The sequence below is a fragment of the Watersipora subatra genome, chromosome 2, assembly GCF_963576615.1.
Source record: "Watersipora subatra chromosome 2, tzWatSuba1.1, whole genome shotgun sequence".
NCBI classification, from domain to species: Eukaryota; Metazoa; Bryozoa; class Gymnolaemata; order Cheilostomatida; family Watersiporidae; genus Watersipora; species Watersipora subatra.
The window spans coordinates 19958651-19979763 of NC_088709.1; positions in this window are offsets into that span (position 1 = coordinate 19958651).

A 21113-nucleotide genomic window follows, 5' to 3' on the forward strand; every position below is an offset into this window, starting at 1 on the left:
GGAATCTTCCTGTTGAGATACGGGAGCCTGCAATTGCAATGATTACAGTCAGGATGGTTTACTATATCCTTGCTGAGATAGTAGACTCTACATTCACAATGGACTCCAACTTAAATTGTAAATTTCAATTGCATTAGTCATCGAATCATAGAATGATATGCAAGATGTAATGCAGACAGAATAGGATATGCAATCAGCTAGAGTAGGACATACAGACAATAAGAAAAACAAATATGTTACATCACATAGTCAGACTAGGACACACAGACAGAGGAGGATATTCAGTTAAAATAATCTGTTTTAATCTGAGTAGGGATATAACATACACTTTGCTAAGATATTGGAGTTTGCAATTGCAATGAATACAATCAGCCTAGAACACATAGTTACTACTCAGAAGAGAAGATTCATTGTATCATTCCTACATAACATCTAGATTGAATTTGTAGTACTTACTGTAAACCGTAATCTTTCGTTGAGATCTTGATAGAACTTTTCACGTAAGAGAAATCGACAAGCTTTTCGCTTCCGAACGCTTATTTCCATTCCATGAGAGCAGTAACCCCATCGCTTCACACATTTATCTACACAATGTAATCGTTCTTGAAATTTCCTTTTTCTGTTGTCTCTGGTACTCATTGTGAAGTTATGAACTGAATTGAAAAGGCATATTCGCTCGAAGGATTTATAACAAGTAGAAGTGTTGTCGCGGTTCAATAATTTTGTGATCTAATGATATATATAAACAGTTTTCGCGAAATTCACTTTCGCGAAATTCAATTTCGCGAAAGTTGACTATATAATATATATGTGTAATTTCGCGAAATCCAATTTCGCGAAATCCAATTTCGCGAAATTCACTTTCGCGAAATTCAATTTCGCGAAAGTTGACTATATAATATATATGTGTAATTTCGCGAAATCCAATTTCGCGAAATCCAATTTCGCGAAATTCACTTTCGCGAAATTCAATTTCGCGAAAGTTGACTATATAATATATATGTGTAATTTCGCGAAATCCAATTTCGCGAAATCTAATTTCGCGAAATTCACTTTCGCGAAATTCACTTTCGCGAAAGTTGACTATATAATATATATAATGTGTAATTTCGCGAAATTCAATTTCGCGAAATTCACTTTCGCGAAATTCAATTTCGCGAAAATCTGTTTACTATTTTCGCTTCATTAATTCCTTTGGACACACCCATCATTCTTCAATTCACTATATAAGCGTTGCATAATCTGATGGAATATTCTGCCTCATTAACCATCTCTTGATACCTACTTATATTTGAGAATTTGGGTCGATCGAGTGTTGATACCATAAGGCTTGTATGCTTCAGCTAGAATTCTGTTAGCCGGCTACTCGCGATTAAGTTCGTTGAGTGTCGCTGTTTTCAGGGGCTGTTGTATGGACAAGCGCCTTGGCATTCGACTTGATTGTTTTCCTAGGTTTACCTATGGAATTCTCCTGTTTGGTTTGGCTTAACCATTCCATAACAGTTTCTCGACCAGTAAATAGATGAAGATGATGAACTAGTAAAGGGGCATACATGGATTAATACGTGGATTATTTTGAGGATAGCTCCAACTCAGTGTGAGTATATCAATATATAAAACTTATATCAAAAAGTAAATAATATTCGGTTGTATTTGTTACCAACTTTATTTCGATATAAAGTATATATGTATATTCAATTGTAAAATATAGAAAAAAAAAATTTATGTCAGATCTTCTAGTAATTTAACAATTTGGGAAGTTCCTTGAATATGTACATTGTCAACACCTTCATTTTCTTCGTTATTAAGACTTTTACTAATTTTTTTTTTTTCATTCTAATCATATCTATCTAGTATAGTTTTTCGAACTACATGATCTCGTGTATCTGTTTCAGAAATTTTTAGCATAACTGTTAGAAAATCTTCTATTGAACATCCTCTGCTCCAAAATATTGCAAAGAGAAGACAGTAATCTCCACATGTTGTTGAAATAATTGTTTCCAATGAAACAACCTTGTTGCCAATGATGTGCAACTAAATTTTTGGTTCAACAATTCCATTTCTAATTATTTTTTCAAAAACGGTAAAACCAGACCGTTATCGTCATGACAATAAGAAACACACCGAGTTTGTTCAACGCAAAGAAAAGCGTCAGGAATTTTGTGAGAGTAAGAGTTGCTAAACAATTTTACACCTATCTTGTGGAGAATTTTGTTCTGAATAAGATACATTTAAAAGTAAAACGATATGTTTTCATTTTTTGAGATATTGCTTAAATACTAACGGTATATCGGATTTTTTAGAAAATCCGTTTGAATTAACTTGGGCAGAATAATCGTTTGGTCAACAATTAACGTGGTAGCGAAAGAGTTAATATACAAGTGAGCAGTGATTATAAATGTATATATAATAATAAAATGTGAGTAAGATAAAAGCTACTGAAGATACAATAAACAAAGCTAGGATTGTGCTAGTCCATGTTGATATACAAGGGAGCAGTGATTATAAATACATATATATAATAAATCGTGAGTAAGATAAAAGCTACTGAAGATACAATAATCAAAGCAGGATTGTACTAGTCTATGTTGATGTACAAGTGGGCAATGATTATAAATGTATATATAATAATAAAATGAGAGTAAGATAAAAGCTACTGAAGATACAATAAACAAAGCTAGGACTGTACTAGTCCATGTTAATATACAAGTGAGCAGTGATTATAATTATATATAATAATAAAATGAGAGTGAGTAATGTGAGTATATATAATAATACATTTTATTATTATATATAATTATAATCACTGCTCACTTGTATATTAACATGGACTAGCACAGTCCTAGCTTTGTTTATTGTATCTTCAGTAGCTTTTATCTTACTCACATTTTATTATTATATATACATTTATAATCATTGCTCACTTGTACACCAACATAGACTAGTACAATCCTAGTTTTTGTTTATTGTATCTTCAGTAGCTTTTATCTTACTCACATTTTATTATTATATATATTTATAATCACTGCTCCCTTGTATATCATCATGGACTAGTACAATCCTAGCTTTGATTGTATCTTCAGTAGCTTTTATCTTACTCACATTTTATTATTATATATACATTTATAATCATTGCTCACTTGTATATCAGCATGGCCTAGCACAATCCTAGTTTTGCTTATTGTATCTTTAGTAGATTTTATCTTACTCACATTTTATTATTATATATACATTTATAATCACTGCTCACTTGTATATTAACATGGCCTAGCACAATCCTAACTTTGTTTATTGTATCTTCAGTAGCTTTTATCTTACTCACATTTTATTATATATACATTTAAAATCATTGCTCACTTGTACATCAACAGGGTTTAGCACAATCCTAGCTTTGTTTTATTGTATCTTCAGTATCTTTTATCTTACTCACGTTTTATTATTATATATTCATTTATATTCGCTGCTCACTTGTATATTAACATAGACTAGCACAATCCTAGCTCTGTTTATTGTATCTTCAGTAACTTTTATCTTACTCACATTTTATTATTATATATACATTTATAATCACTGCTCACTTGTATATTAACACGGACTAGCACAATCCTAGCTTTGTTTATTCTATCTTGAGTAGCTTTTATCTTACTCACATTTTATTATTATATATACATTTATAATCACTGCTCACTTGTACATTAACATGAACTAGCACAACCCTAGCTTTTATCTTACTCACATTTTATTATTATATATACATTTATAATCATTGCTCACTTGTATATCAACATGGCCTAGCACAATCCTAGTTTTGCTTATTGTATCTTTAGTAGTTTTATCTTACTCACATTTTAATATTATATACATTTATAATCACTGCTCACTTGTATATCAACATGGACTAGCACAATCCTAGCTTTGTTTATTGTATCTTCAGTAGCTTTTATCAATTATTCTAAAGTGCTGTAAAAGATCATCAGGAGTGTTAATAAAGTACTGAGAATAAGTATGTGTACAATTATTATAAAGTGCTGTAAGAGAACATCAGGAGTATTAATAAAGTACAGAGAATAAGTATATGTACAATTATTATTAAGTGCTGTAAAAGATCATCAAGAGTGTTAATAAAGTACAGAGAATAAGTATATGTACAATTATTATAAAGTGCTGTCAGAGATCATCAGGATTGTTAATAAAGTACAGAGAATAAGTATATGTACAATTATTATAAAGTGTAGTAAGAGATCATCAGGAGTGTTATTAAAGTACAGGTAATAAGTATATGTACAATTATTATAAAGTTCTGTAAGAGTTCATCAAGAGTGTTAATAAAGTACAGAGAATAAGTATATGTACAATTATTATAAAGTGCTGTAAGAGATCATCAAGAGTGTTAATATAGTACTGAGAATAAGTATATGTACAATTATTATAAAGTGCTGTAAGAGATCATCAGGTGTGGTAAAAAAGTACAGATAATAAGTATGTGTACAATTATTATAAAGTGTAGTAAAAGACCATCAAGAGTGTTAATAAAATACAGAGAATAAGTATATGTACAATTATTATAAAGTGCTGTAAGAGATCATCAAGAGTGTTAATAAAGTACTGAGAATAAGTATATATACAATTATTATAAAGTGCTGTAAGAGATCATCAGGTGTGGTAAAAAAGTACAGATAATAAGTATGTGTACAATTATTATAAAGTGTAGTAAAAGACCATCAAGAGTGTTAATAAAATACAGAGAATAAGTATGTGTACAATTATTATAAAGTGTAGTAAGAGATCATCAAGAGTGTTAATAAAGTACAGAGAATAAGTATGTGTATAATTATTCTAAAGTGCTGTAAAAGATCATCAGGAGTGTTAATAAAGTACTGAGAATAAGTATGTGTACAATTATTATAAAGTGTTGTAAGAGAACATCAGGAGTATTAATAAAGTACAGAGAATAAGTATATGTACAATTATTATAAAGTGCTGTAAGAGATCATCAAGAGTGTTAATAAAGTACAGAGAATAAGTATATGTACAATTATTATAAAGTGCTGTCAGAGATCATCAGGATTGTTAATAAAGTACAGAGAATAAGTATATGTACAATTATTATAAAGTGTAGTAAGAGATCATCAGGAGTGTTATTAAAGTACAGATAATAAGTATATGTACAATTATTATAAAGTGCTGTAAGAGTTCATCAAGAGTGTTAATAAAGTACAGATATTAAGTATATGTACAATTATTATAAAGTGCTGTAAGAGATCATCAAGAGTGTTAATAAAGTACAGAGAATAAGTATATGTACAATTATTATAAAGTGTTGTAAGAGATCATCAGGTGTGTTAACAAAGTACAGATAATAAGTATATGTACAATTATTATAAAGTGCTGTAAGAGTTCATCAAGAGTGTTAATAAAGTACAGATATTAAGTATATGTACAATTATTATAAAGTGCTGTAAGAGATCATCAAGAGTGTTAATAAAGTACTGAGAATAAGTATATGTACAATTATTATAAAGTGCTGTAAGAGATCATCAGGAGTGTTAATAAAGTACTGAGAATAAGTATATGTACAATTATTATAAAGTGTAGTAAGAGATCATCAAGAGTGTTAATAAAGTACAGAGAATAAGTATATGTACAATTATTATAAAGTGTATTAAGAGATCATCAAGAGTGTTAATAAAGTACAGAGAATAAGTATATGTACAATTATTATAAAGTGCTGTAAGAGATCATCAGGAGTGTTAATAAAGTACAGAGAATAAGTATATGTACAATTATTATAAAGTACTGTAAGAGATCATCAAGAGTGTTAATAAAGTACTGAGAATAAGTATATGTACAATTATTATAAAGTGCTGTAAGAGATCATCAGGAGTGTTAATAAAGTACTGAGAATAAGTATATGTACAATTATTATAAAGTGTAGTAAAAGACCATCAAGAGTGTTAATAAAATACAGAGAATAAGTATGTGTACAATTATTATAAAGTGCTGTAAAAGATCATCAAGAGTGTTAATAAAGTACTGAGAATAAGTATGTGTACAATTATTATAAAGTGCTGTAAGAGATCATCAAGAGTGTTAATAAAGTACTGAGAATAAGTATGTGTACAATTATTATAAAGTGCTGTAAGAGATCATCAAGAGTGTTAATAAAGTACAGAGAATAAGTATATGTACAATTATTATAAAGTACTGTAAGAGATCATTAGGAGTGTTAATAAAGTACTGAGAATAAGTATGTGTACAATTATTATAAAGTGCTGTAAGAGATCATCAAGAGTGTTAATAAAGTACTGAGAATAAGTATATGTACAATTATTATAAAGTGCTGTAAGAGATCATCAAGAGTGTTAATAAAGTACTGAGAATAAGTATGTGTACAATTATTATAAAGTGCTGTAAGAGATCATCAGGAGTATTAATAAAGTACAGAGAATAAGTATATGTACAATTATTATAAAGTGCTGTAAAAGATCATCAAGAGTGTTAATAAAGTACAGAGAATAAGTATATGTACAATTATTATAAAGTGCTGTCAGAGATCATCAGGAGTGTTAATAAAGTACAGAGAATAAGTATATGTACAATTATTATAAAGTGTAGTAAGAGATCATCAGGAGTGTTATTAAAGTACAGATAATAAGTATATGTACATCTAATCTGATTGTATGTCTTACTTTTACTATATCTCACTAAAAATAATGTATGTTTTGATTGTAGACAGTTCATTCTCATTCGACAATGAAAGAAGAAGAAGAAAATTGGGATTGAATGAAATTCAATAGTCTTTTTTATATTATGTTTTAGCATTTTTATATACAAAACTTTTATTCAATAACATATCCATTGATAGTAAGTTTAAATCCCTATGATATATCATCAAATAAACTATATAAAATTTAATCATAATATCATTTCCTTAACTCATTACTGTCTTGATATACAGAGTTTATAATCTTTGTTTAATTTCTCTCTGAATTCCTTCAGATTGCATGCTCCGTCAATTCTGAAAAGTTTTAATCCTGATGAAGACTTAGAGTTCATGTAAATCTCACTTCGATCCAATATCATGAGAGCTGGTGTCAACCATTGAAATGATGAGGGAATGTTATACTTTTGAGGTTCGATGATCGAACATAATACCACACGCTCTCCCTTACGTTCAACGAAGAATTGCAACGCAATCTCACAATTGTCATTTTCTTCAGACTTATTTGCTTGTATTACTTCTAACGAAGCTGGAATATCCAAAACTTTTAGATCAATCCATTTCCATGGTTCTTGCATTTCCTCGGTTTTAAAAACTGTTGCAATAGGTGACGTAATTTTCTCATCTCCTTCCATATAATTTTCCTTGGATTCGAATAACCGCTTTACTACCGAACTTTTTCTTGATGATCTTCGTAATGACGTAGTTCTGTTCAATCTAGACTTGGTTGGTCTTCTATACTCTCTTTGTTTCATATTCAATTGGGAAGTTCTTTCAGAAATAATGTCGATATTCATACTATTGGAAGTTGACTCCTCAGAAGCTCCAGTAACAATCAACACTAACTAATAATACTTCATCAATTTATACATTATCTTTAAAAAAGTAGTGGAACCATAACAGCGATGGATAATTTCAGAATTTATGAAGTTTACAATCAAAATGAATATTCGTTCGCGGACACATCATTCTCATTCGGGATCGGAAAAAAGAAAATACATACAAGCTCCGATGATCTCGAAATCCATCCGCCACCGTCCGTCAACCCGTCGTCACCGAGCTCTCCGTCAATCCCCGAAACGGCACGGAAGAGCGACCTCTACCGGACGCCAACGAAATCCGATAATCCCAAATACAACCGCGAATCGTCTCGCGGCCCGACTCACCACTCGGCCACCGACACCACCACCGCGACGTCACCAACCAACTCACACCATTACTCACTCGCACCACGAATCACACAGATCGCCATGACTCACACCATGACTCAACACCGCCTAGCTCCGCCCCCCAACTGTCAATCAAACAGATCCTGATGTGATGTCACTTCCTGCTCCCTAAGCTCCGCCTAGTGTGTGTAGATCTGCTCTCACTATACTACTATTATTTAAATAACAAATTTCTCCCTTGACAGCTCCATCAATGTTAGGATTTAGCTCTGGCTTCCAAGCAAGAGTGAAACAGTTAGTTTCAGATGTCAAAGGCGTACATTGTATGATACACAGACAAGCTTTGGCTGCTAAAACCCTTCCTGAATCATTCTCAGCAATTCTCAATCAGGTAATTCGCATAGTAAACTATATCAAAGGAGGGTCTCTGAATTCTAGATTGTTTAAAGAACTATGCAAAAATATGGAAGCAGAGCATCAAGTTCTTTTATATCACACAAATGTTTTTTGGCTTGCCAAAGGAAAGGTAACTTAGTGCCTCACGATAACACGATATAATTCGATATGACGATATATTTCAGTGGACGATTTTATATTTGGTCAGTTTTTAAGTCGATATGAATATCGAAGCCGATATTTTATCGAAATATCGGCTGATTTTATTTGGCAAAAATAGAGTTGTCTAATTTCTTTAATTTAACGAGGTAACAACTCCTGTTTTTCAACCGATTTTAACCAATATCCTTTCATATCGTTCATGTTAAAGCCTAACACTATATATCGAAAGAAGACAACTCCAATTTTCGATATTTTGAGACCAAATAATCGAATATACATGCAAAGATATCGTGCAGCACTAAGGTAACTGCAAGGACATTCAAACTACAAGAAGAAATTAAGATCTTTAGTGAATAGAACAACAAAGCAGAATTCGAAACATGGCTAAATGATGAAGTATGGCTGCTTAATCTAGCCTACTTAGCCCAGGGCTGATACTCCCCCCTAAAAGGCCTATTAGGTTCGGCCCAAAATCACGGTTTAGGGGGGGGGGGTTTCAGACCATGGGGCACTGTCAGTGAATTTGCTCTTTTAGGGGTGGTTTCTACAAGCAAGCCAGTAAAAAGGGACCATGCTCATTAAGGTTTTATTCAGCCAAAGTAATACCAAGAAATTTCACCGAAATTCCAGTCTTTATTTTAATGCAGATTGCTGCTGCTTGCTGACGGAAAAGGAAGGGAGAAGAGACAGTCGACAGTGTATCATTTTAGCAACCCTTTAGCAATATACTCAGAATGATTGATATGATATTTATTTCATTGATATTCATTATGTTTTCCTTTGTAAATGAAAATGATGATCTGATGGTTGATGTTTGGAATCAGTTTTATTAACCCTTTTGCAGGCATAGGCGACATTTTGTCGTTTTGCGATACTGATGTTAGTGGGCAGTGTAGTATATCCGGGATGTGACGTCAACCGGAGATGGAATGACAGCGCATGCTCAACGGGCTCTGGGATACTGATGGTTAACTTGTATGGACGTGCACTAAGCCTGGATAGATACTTATAAAGGTATACTTACTATACAATTCTACATGGTGTCAGGAGTTGTGAATCTACTACTACAAACAGTCACAGATAGTGTTTGAATTGAAATTAGCTGCAATAATTGATTATTGTTACTACTAATAGGGTTAAGTTGGTTTGCTGGAACCACTTAAAGGTAATATCATAGATTGTAATTGAATTTGCAGGAATTCATAGGCACTTGAAATACTCGTAGGTTGGTTTGTAGTAACCATTGTAGTAGATTGTCACATATATATCACATTGTATTGTATAGTGGTTTGCAGGAGCCATTTTGGAAATAATGTTTGATTTCTTAGCAGTGAATTGGGGTTTGTAGGAACCATTATTATTGATATATATAGAGATATTGTTTATTGATCGTAATCATAACAAATAAATTATGGCGGAGGCAAGAGACGACAGATTTGTACAACGCCTGGATTTTAAGGACAGTAGCAAATTATCAGCTTCCTGGAAAACTTTTAAGTCGCAGTTTGCAATAGTTAAGATTGCTAAGTACTCCGAAATGACTGAGGAGGAAAGGATAGCAAACGTGCTACTGTTAATGGGTCCTGACAGTGTGAGAATTTATGATCAATTTACATTTGATTCTTCACAGACAGACAAAAAGAAAACTCTAGTAAATGTAGTAAAATTCTTTGACGCACACTTTGAACCTGTTTAAAATGTCATCTATGAACGTGTCAAATTCAATGACATGAAACAAGGAAGTTTGTCAATCCACCAATTCATAACAGAGGTTCAAACACAGGCTGACAACTGTGACTATGGAAACATGAAAGATGAGCTTATCAGGGATAGAATTGTTGTGGGGGTTAATGATCATAAATTGTGGAAATACCTAATTGATATTGATGATCTTACTCTACATAAGGCAATTCAAAAGGCTAAGCAATACGTCACACATCACTCTTCAGTACTGCAAATGAGTAGTAGTTCATCAGCAAATGACAATTTAGATGAGGTTAGAACTCGCACTAAATATTTTGTACATAATAAAAATGAATCATCGGCCGATCGCAGGAGTAAATGTCAATACTGTGGCAAAAAACAGGTACATTCTAAAGACAAGTGTCCAGCAAGGAATGCTACCTGTTTTGTATGCAAGCAAAAGGCCATTTTAGTAAATCTGCAGTGTGCAAGGGGTGTAGTCCACATAGAAATGCAGATGAAGTGGTAAATGAAGAGAATGAGCTAGGTGGACTGTATTTAGGATCGGAGTCAGAATCACTAGGCGTTGACACTTTAGACAATAATGTTATCACAGAGACACCCAAGGCTTGGTTAGTTAATACTTAAGTAAATAAAACGCCAATAAATTTTAAATTAGATACAGGTGCAGCTGTAACTGCCATACCAGATTTTCTAAAATACTGTGTGTCAAGATTAAATGTCACAGAGAAGGCACTGAAAGGTGCTGGAAATCACAATCTTAAAGTTCTAGGCGTTTCCAAGGCTAATATATAGGCTGGTTCATATACCATACAGGAAGATGTATACATAGTAAAAAACTTGGTGACGCCATTACTTGGTAAGCCAGCAATATCAAAATTAGGACTTTTGAACCTGTTAGACAATATTGAAATGGAAAATGATTGGATTTCTGAGTTTCCAAAGCTCTTCAAGGGACTAGGAACAATTGAGACAGAGGCAAGAATTATTTTGGATGACTCCATGTCACCTCTTGCACAGAGTGTACCGCGAAGGGTGGCAGCAGCAAGGAGACAGCCTTTACTGCAGGAATTGCAGAGGATGGAATCTCTTGGTGTCATTGAGAAAATAGAAGCACCGACTGATTGGTGTGCGCCTTGTATTGTTATGCCGAAGAAAAATGGAAATATAAGACTGTGCATTGATTTCACAAAATTAAACAAGGCAGTAAAACGAGAATTTCATCCATTACCAAATGGCCAGGAGATGCTGAGCGAACTGGGGAATTCTAAATTATTCAGCAAGCTTGACGCCATTTGCGGGTATTGGCAAATGAAGTTGCATGAAAAATCTCGAAAGTTAACATCCTTTATTACTCCTTTTGGAAGATTTGTCTGCAAACGTTTGCCTTTCGGTATCAGCTCTGCTCCTGAAATATTTCAGAGGGAGATGCAGAAGATCTTGAGTGGCTTGGAAGGCATAGTTTGCCAAATGGACAATATTTTAATTCATGGTTCAGACAAAGCTGAGCATGATGAAAGATTAAGAAATGTAATGCAAAGACTACAACAAGCAAGCGTTACTCTAAATGACTCTAAGTGTGAGTTGGGTAAGAAGCAAGTAAAGTTTTTGGGTCATGTTATCGATGAAACAGGCATACATGCAGACCCAGAGAAGTCTAAAGCTATACTAAACTTTCCAACACCAACAAACAAAATGGAGTTACGGAGGCTTTTTGGCATAGTGAACTACTTAGGGAAGTTCTCTCCACTTTTAGCTACAAAAACAAACCACTTGCGTCAACTATTAGGAAAGGATGCAGATTAGATATTGGGGTTTTAACAAGCTGAACAGTTCACAGAACTTAAAGAGATCCTGTCTTCAACACCAGTTTTAACTCCATATAGTGTGTCAGCGGAGACCATGATAAGCGCAGACGCTTCAGCTTATGGTATAGGAGCAGCTTTACTCCAAAGAGTTGAAGGTGAATGGAAACCTGTTGTATATGCTTCTAGGGCATTAACCACTGCTGAGAAGAGATATGCGCAGATTGAAAAAGAGGCGCTAGCAAAATGCTGGGCCTGTGACAAATTCCATTATTATGTGGCAGGCAAAGATATTATGATCGAAACTGACCACAGACCGCTGTTAGCTATTCTAGGAGAGAAGAAACTTGCCAAACTTCCGATCAGGGTTCAAAGGTTCCGACTAAGGATGATGAATTACACATAAAATCACATAAACTCCAGGAAGGAAGCTAGTTTTGGCTGATGCCTTATCTAGATCTCCAGTATTAAGTGAATGTGTTGTCCAGGAGTTGAAGGACTCCGCAAAGGTATTAGAGTTGGACTCTTTACAGATTTCATCTGGAAGACTGAACAGAATAAAAGCAGCAATGCTGGAAGACAATGTCGGAATGATGTTGCTACAGTTTACCACTGATGGTTGGCCATCAAGCAAGGACTTACCAGAGATAGTACAACCTTTTTATACGTTCCGAGACTACATAACAGCAATCGAAGGAGTACTGTTCTATATGAACCGAGTATTCATTCCGGAACTAGAGAGAGAAAAGGTTCTCCAGGAAATTCACCAAGGACACCAGGGTGAAACCAAGTGTATAAGAAGAGCAGCAGAAGTCGTCTGGTGGCCAGGTGTGTCCAGGGAAATTAGGGAAATGGTCAAAGAATGCTCAAAGTGTGAAGAGTTTCGGAGGAAACCAAGAGAACCCCTTAAGAGCACTCCATTTCCAGAACAACCATGGTTGAGATTAGCAGTAGATCTTTTCGAAAAAGATGGTGCTAATTATTTAGTGGTAGTGGACTACTATAGTCGATATATTTCCGTACATGAGTTGAAGGGCTCAACAGATGCCAGGACAGTTGTACTGGAATTAGAAAAATTGTTATGCATGATCGGGATACCAAACACCATAGTGAGTGATAATGGTCCGCAATTCATTGCAGACAGTTTTAAAAAGTTTGTTAGTAAATGGGATATTGAGCACATCACGAGCTCCCCTAAATTTCCCCAGAGTAATGGAGAGGCGGAGAGGGCTGTCCAAACGGTGAAAAATCTAATGAGAAAGAATCTCAATATACAGGCAGCACTGTGTGCTTATAGAGATACACTTCTTGCCAATGGATACTCTCCTTCTCAACTACTATTCAGCAGATCGATGAATTTGATAGGATTGATGACTGGAAAACAAGTTGATATGGAAAGATTGAAGACATTTGAACAAGACAGGAGGGAAAAACCAGCATTCAATTTTAACCGCCGACATGCTGCTAGAGATAGGAGCCCGATATGTATTGGTCAGAAAGTAGTAGTGAGAGAACCACAGAAAGCAACCACACCAGCTTTAGTAGTTGCTGCACAAGGATGGGAAGTAGTAGTAGAAAATCAGCAACAGAATCTAATTAGGAAAAATAGATCACAAATAACTAGAGCGCAAGATAGGTTGGAAGATAATGCAAGTGAAACTGAGGGAGTTCTAGAAGTTCCTCCAGCAGTTACAAACAAAGAAGTTGAGCCACCACTTATAACATCGCAATCAGAGAATATCGTATCAAGTCAGAGCAGAGTGGCGGTTCAACGGAAAAACTCTTTGCCTCCAACCATTCAGCGTAAAAGCTTGTTGCCTTCAACAAGTCCAGAACCAGCAAATATGGCTAAGCGTACTAGGTCTGGGAGGATATCTAAACCAGTACAAAAACTCAACTTATAGTAGATGGTCATCGTTAGAGTCGACGGAGGTCTGTGTAATTGATGTGTGGGCATCAAACACCCAGTCTCATTGTAAATAGTAATTAAAATAGTGCACAGACACTGATTGTATATAGTTAATATATGTATGGACACAAACTGTAAATTTAGTACTATTGAGAGTGTAAGCACTACTCATAAACCTTGTACATAGTGTGGCCATACAGTTAAAAAAAAAGTGTAATGTTATGAATGTATGTTGCGGTGTGTTAGATTTGAGAATTTGTTATGTCCGTTATGTTAAATTGAACAATTGAGTAGATGACGTTGTGAATTAATGTCAGACTCGTTTAAAGGTTGACTTGCAACAAAATTCACATTACAGTTATTTGGTATCAAAAGATTCGCCATGTCTTACTCTGTTGTGTAGTAGGTGCCAAATATGTGGGAATGTGATTAAAAGCTCTTAAAAGCTCAAAAACAAACAGAAAATCGCAGCGACACGAGACCGCCCTAGTTTGGATTCGTTTTCCAAAACGGCTAAAATGTGACGTATGTGTGGGAGATGGTTTACGTTTACACTTTCATGCATCCTTATTCGTCGAAATATTTTCACAAAGAAACTTCACGCTTGCAATAAAAACCATGTCTATTGTTCTTATGCGTCTATTTTATCGACATCGTAATGCTGCAACTTTGAGCACTGATATCTCAAAACATAGCATACAAATATGTTTAATTTTTTAAACTTAGCTTGAACGATTGCATATCATCCTCTGATAAAAATAATGAGCCTTTTGGTCCACTATGATGGTCGAAAAATGCTGCAGAAGTTGTTCGCGCCATATGGCGGGAATTGTAAGTCACATGATCAGATAATGTTAGTTTCAGTTCAAGTTTGATCTATCGCAAATAACAGACACGCTTTCTCGTATTAAACTTGTTAATTTCAATTCGTCATAATCTCTAACGCTCCACATCGTGTTTGTGCAGCTGGCAAGCTGAGAAGCACCTTTTTTTGGCCAAGAGCAAAGAAAAGACCAGACCTTCACCGGGCGTGGAGCAACTGGGTGAAGCTGGATGTGACAAACTTTATTTATGTCAGGGTGTGCTGCGCTCACACTTATGGGTTCGGCGTAACTCTTGTGCAAATATGACTTTAACCTTCAAGCAAGATTATATATTTGAGTAAATTACACTGCATATAGCAAGCACGTGTAAAAAGACTGACCCTCTATAGCTGAGAGTGTTTCTTATATATAAAAACATTGACAGCATGATTGACGTCAAAGGATATAAACTTTGCCAAACACAACTTGGTACATGTGACGCACAATAATAGCCAAAATATACAATTTATGTTTTAGACACCAATGGCACAACCAAAGTTCACAGGAAATTATACTATTATGTTGGAGGCAATGTATCAAGAATAAACCTTGAAGATGGAGACAGGATGGAATTGTTGGCTTTAGACATTGTTCGTAGTAATTAATGTCAGCAATGACTGTCAGTATAAATAAAACAGTAAACATTGCATAGCTTGTGTAAATGAGTGTAGTTCTTGGAATGTTACAGCGTTGCTATTTTAACGAGATAATGGTTGTCGTATAAGGCTGACATATTTGGGTCAACTCTGGCGGTCTCCTTCTTTGAGATATTATAATATCTTACATTTATTCGCCTGCTTACTCTTACCTTTGTTTTCGCCATTTCAAAGACGAGATGTTTTCTAACCTGTTTGCATACTCCATGTCACCAAAGCACGTGAGTAATTTATTTTATGAACCACTCGTATTAGTAGTAGTAACTCGGGTTATTTTCTGGTATTCTCCTAATACTACAGTAATACTTCAACTTACGAGTGCTCCAACGTACGACAAACTTGAAATACGAGCCAGCTTTTAAGCAAGTTTTAGCACTAACATACGAGCCATGTTTGAGATACGAGCACGTGAGTCAGTTGCCAAGTATGCCAGAGGTGTTTTATGAGAACAGCATCACTCTGTATTTTTCAACTTCTCAGGTTATACATTTGTACCGTGTTTTTTTGTGCGATTTTCAGTGCAGAATTATGTGAATTAAAAGTACTGTGCGTTGACCGAAAGTTTGCCAGTAAAATGAAAGATAATGCAAAGAAAAAGCGAATGATAACAGTTGATATTAAACGGAAAATTATTGAAAAATATGCAAAATGTGTATGCGTGATTGACCTAGCTCAACAATATGACAGAAATACTTCCACAATTATCAAACCGAAGGATTATATTCAGGGCATTTAGTTTGCAAAAGGACTGGCCATAGTTTCTAAACGGCGCAGCGATCTTCATAACCGCTGATGGAGAGACCGCTGAGGCATTGGATAAACCATTGGCCGGTGACAGCGTAACTAAAACGATGCTATATGAAAAGGCCGGTGCTATCTAGCAAAACTATAAAAATAGACATTCGGACGAGTCGGCTAGTGGTCGTGCAGTAACCTTTTGTGACGACACCGGCGTTCGTCCTAATTGCAACATGTTGAAAGGGCGACAAAGGCAAACGTCTTTAGATAGGATTATCTTAAAACGGCCGGCTAGTCGCGAAAGCGAAACAAAGGAAAAATTAGCTAACCAGCGAGAAACTTCAAACTACGAACGCCGAAGAAATTTTAAATACGTTAAGTTAAAAATGAAAGTTTGCTTTTAGGTTTGCTTTTACGTTTGTCTTTTAAGACATTGATAAAATTTAAATTTAACAAAGTCAATTGTTGTAATGAACGATAACTTATATCTCCCTCTCTGGCAAATGCTAGTGTTAGCTGCTATTGTATGCATTTAATTTTACATTTTAATTAATCACATTTCGTTGCATTATTTTTTAATTGTTGCTTTTTGAAAGCATTTGGTAAATTAGGACAATAACCAACATGTTCTTTATGTAAAAATATTTTGTTTTGAGTGTTTTATTTGCATTTTTAGAGTATTGAAACCAATCAATATATATTTAATGGTTCTATATATAAATAAATTGCACCAACATGCGAGTAAATTAACATACGAGCTCAGTCTCGGAACGCATTAAGCTCGTAAGTCGAAGTATGCCTGTACTGTATTAATCTATATTTAATATTACAATATTAATGTCATTTAATTGTAATGTGATATTATTAGTATTTTATCTTTTTAATTACGTGTATTATTTTTATTATAATAACAAAACTAATTCATACTGCATATCTATCTGTAAAACGTAATATAATAATCTTTAATTGATAAAATAATGTTGTTTCACGATTAATTTCGCCAAATTTCTTAACCCCACTCACTTATAGATATGTTATATAAAATAGTTATTGTCATTTTCTGGTATCATCGTTAATAGCGTATTAATATTATTAGATTATTATTATTAGATGATGAAGAGTTTGTGCCAACTACTGAAGACTAGGAAAAGTTTGAGCGCCATGTTGACCAGTGTCAAACGCTCTCCAATTACATGCCAGATAGAGCTGAACTTAACCAAACTTTGCAAAATATAAAGAATATCCATTGAGTTATTACTCACATTTTTATGTTTACAATATCATGGATTCTGATAAGGTTTTGTAAAATCTGTGTCATGATTGCATGGCTATAAATTTATTCTTTTTCTGATCAAGCAAATATGATATAATAACAGGAAATGATGTTGTACAAATCTTATTGCAAGTCAACTAATGTGTTGTGATTTCAGACCCGAATCCTCCTTCGAAGTGGAGAAAATAATAGTAAGTGTTACAGCACTCCAGCGACTATTTCACTGCCACGCGTGAGCCCTCCCCTGCTCATTCACGATGGTGCGAGAAGGCGGATGGATAGAGTTCAAGGTTACATGTGCCTCCTGTCACCAATCGTACACTTGGGAAACAACTGCCAGGGTGAACAGAGCTCACGTCATCAACCTCCGTTTTCTGTCGCTCCTGAACATCGCGATACCAAGCCACAGCGTTTGCCTCTACCAACAAAAAGAATACTTACATGGTGTGAGTGTTAATATTTGCCCATAAATTTGGAAAATGTGAGTAAAAGCTTGGCAAACTAATTGAATAACGACATTTAGAAACCATTTTTTTCTTGAAATGAAAATATGTCATTCTTCAAGCGAAATATATTATAATTTAAAATTCTGATTCATCATCATAATATAGCACAAAAAGGGGGAAGAGGATTCTACATTCTTAGACTAATGATAATGATACAAATTAATCTTGTATAATGAAGTTTTACAATATTTTACAGTGTATTGCTGAGCAGTACACCCTGCATAACGAGGGATTGATGGCAGCAATCGATTAGGAGCTTGATTTGGCAGGTGACGGTAGATGCGATAGTCCGGGGCATTGCGCACTATACGGGGCCTACACTATGATGGATCAGAGCTGCGGTTTAATAGTCAGCAGCCATCTTGTCAAGGTAAAACTTTGATAGTTTTTACTTCACAGCCTGACAAAAACCCAAATTTTTTAGTAGTTATCAATACATAAACATGAAGTTGCTGATCTAGCTAAATAATTCATTCAAATAATGTGAAAGTGATTTTTGGTCGTAACTTTCTTTACTTTGCAGTCAACGGAGACCATCAGCTCTAACGCCATGGAGCTGGAAGGCTTCAAGCGATGCCAGTCCGATCTAATTTCCCACGGCCTGAGAGTGAGGTCCATTACAACGGATGTTGTTACAGAGGTTGTGTGCATACCGCAAGCTTGTGTTTTGGCTTATGCCGCAAAATCGTCGCGGTGAGCGGCGGCCTCTACCTGCCTGCTTGGTGTCTAAGATTCGGGCTCTTTTCCCACCAATGGATGATGAAGAAGAGTTTGCAGACTTGCAAACAAGGTTTGCGGCATAAGCCAAAACACAAGATTGCGGTATGCACACAACAATTTCCGAGCATTTGGCGATGGCTCTCCAAATGGGAATAGATTATCTACCAAAACAATTATTGAAAAACAATAATTGCTGATCATCAAAATAATCTCGATCTTTATATAATAAAATCATAAAACTAATACACTCTATACTGTAGTAAGTGTACAAGCCAAATATAACAGTTCTCCTTGTGTTCCACGAGTTCAAAATATGTGTGTTCAACCGATGCATTAAATGTGTAACACAAGAATTGTAGATAATGCTTGACACATTAGCATAGCTTTGGTGTTGTTGGCATTAAATGAAAATCCAACTCACTATGATATCGCAGGTAATTATTCCACCCCAACTCAAGGGGTGCAGGCGCCACAAGTTCGTCTACACCAGGATGCATACACAGGCATTCATGCTCCCCGCGGTCATGGAGACGATGCGCAAACTCAGCATCATGGCAGCACAAACATTCAGGAAGAGATGGCATGTCTTGACAGCGCTTGCAGACACACCACTCTGTAGCCGATGGTATTAGCTCCTAAAGACATGAACAGATATGTCTATGCAACCATAGCTAATACATCAGATCGATGTTATCCAACAGTATATCAGTGCAGCACTAGATTTAAATATTAAAATTGTTAATGTTGTCATTTGAGAAACATCTGTAATTATTTTTTCGCAATATGAAGCGATAATTATCATTAAAATCATGTATATAATAATAATATTTGTTCTATCACTCTCAAGCTAAAACTATTACTACTTGTAACATTCTATGTATATTCTATGCATCCGCGCCTTCTAACTCTACTAATCACGTGGCTCTAATTATAATATGTGTTAGCTTTATCAGCTTTGTATAATATTATGAGTTAGCTTTATCAGCTTTTTATTATACTGTGTGTTAGCTTTATCAGCTTTGCTTTATCAGCTTTGTTTATAACTACGTGTCTTGTACTGAAACTTTCTCTTCTGGTCTAGACCTGCGAACAATAAACTGTGTTTCAATTCTCCAAGCAATATTCCTTACATGAGCAACTCAGAACCAACATATTACACTACTAGCTAGCTTTGCACATAAGAGCTGGCTAGTGGCGGTGCTTACTTGCTGGGAGGTTTAATTCTGTTGAGGATCTTCTTCAGATAGAGCGTCAGGCTCGAAACGCCAGGGTCTTAACTCTTCAGAATTTGAGATTTTTTATGATCGCAACTCGGACATGCACGCTTATGTTGAATGTCGGAAGGAATGGCCAAGCTGAAACTGTAAAGTAGCGAGCATCTATATTTGATACGGGGTCTTAGGTAAAACCCGAAGTGTTTGTCATAAACTATTGCTACGATAAGTTTGAAATTGAGCTTTGTATTGGCCTTTCAATTCACGCGAGAACATCACGTGACAAGACAATAACCAAAATCCGCGGATACGTCATCAAAATCAAAAGATTCCAATATATGACGGCTTTTTGTTTTTGAGCTTTTAAGAGCTTTTAATCACATTTCCACATATTTGGCACCTACCACACAACAAAGTAAGACATGGCGAATCTTTTGATACCAAATAACTGTAATGTGAATTTTGTTGCAAGTCAACCTTTAAGTAATAAGTTAAGACCGTATGCATTCATCAATGAATTATGATACTGCTGCAGTTTGTTGTTTTGTGTATTGCAGGTGTGTTGGCACCTGTGGAAGAGATGGAAAATGGTCTTAGAGGGAGGATGTAGTATATCCGGGATGTGACGTCAACCGGAGATGGAATGACAGCGCATGCTCAACGGGGCTCTGAGATACTGATGGTTAACTTGTACGGACGTGCACTAAGCCTGGATAGATACTTATAAAGGTATACTTACTATACAATTCTACAGACAGAGCGATTATTATGTCGCCACACGAACGTTTTTGTAAATTGATTTATGGTTAGATAATTGCCTTTTTTTGTTTAATTTTTTTACCAATAGTAAACTACAATACATTGGTCTCTGTTAGCAACAAAAAATAAGCCGGTTGCAGAAGAAAAACGATCGTTTTTGCAATATTAAACAAACGAAAAATCCGAAATAAAAATGTATTTGAATAAAATTAGGAATTTTGTTTTTAGCTTTTTTTGCTTTATTAATGCATGAATCATATTGGATGTTTAGCGGGATGTGGAACGTGGGCGCCTTCTAGGGAACTCCCAGTGTTTAGGGGGTGCATTTCAAATTGACCAACCGGGTGATTGGGGGTACAATATCCAAATTCAAATTGACCAACCGGGTGATTGGGGGCACAATATCCAAGTCTGGGCCTATCCAGATGGGTGTTTCTTTCAGAGTATCAGCCCTGGGCTACTTAGTGGACATATTCGACCAAATTAACAAACTAAATTGCCAGATGCAAAAAAGAAAC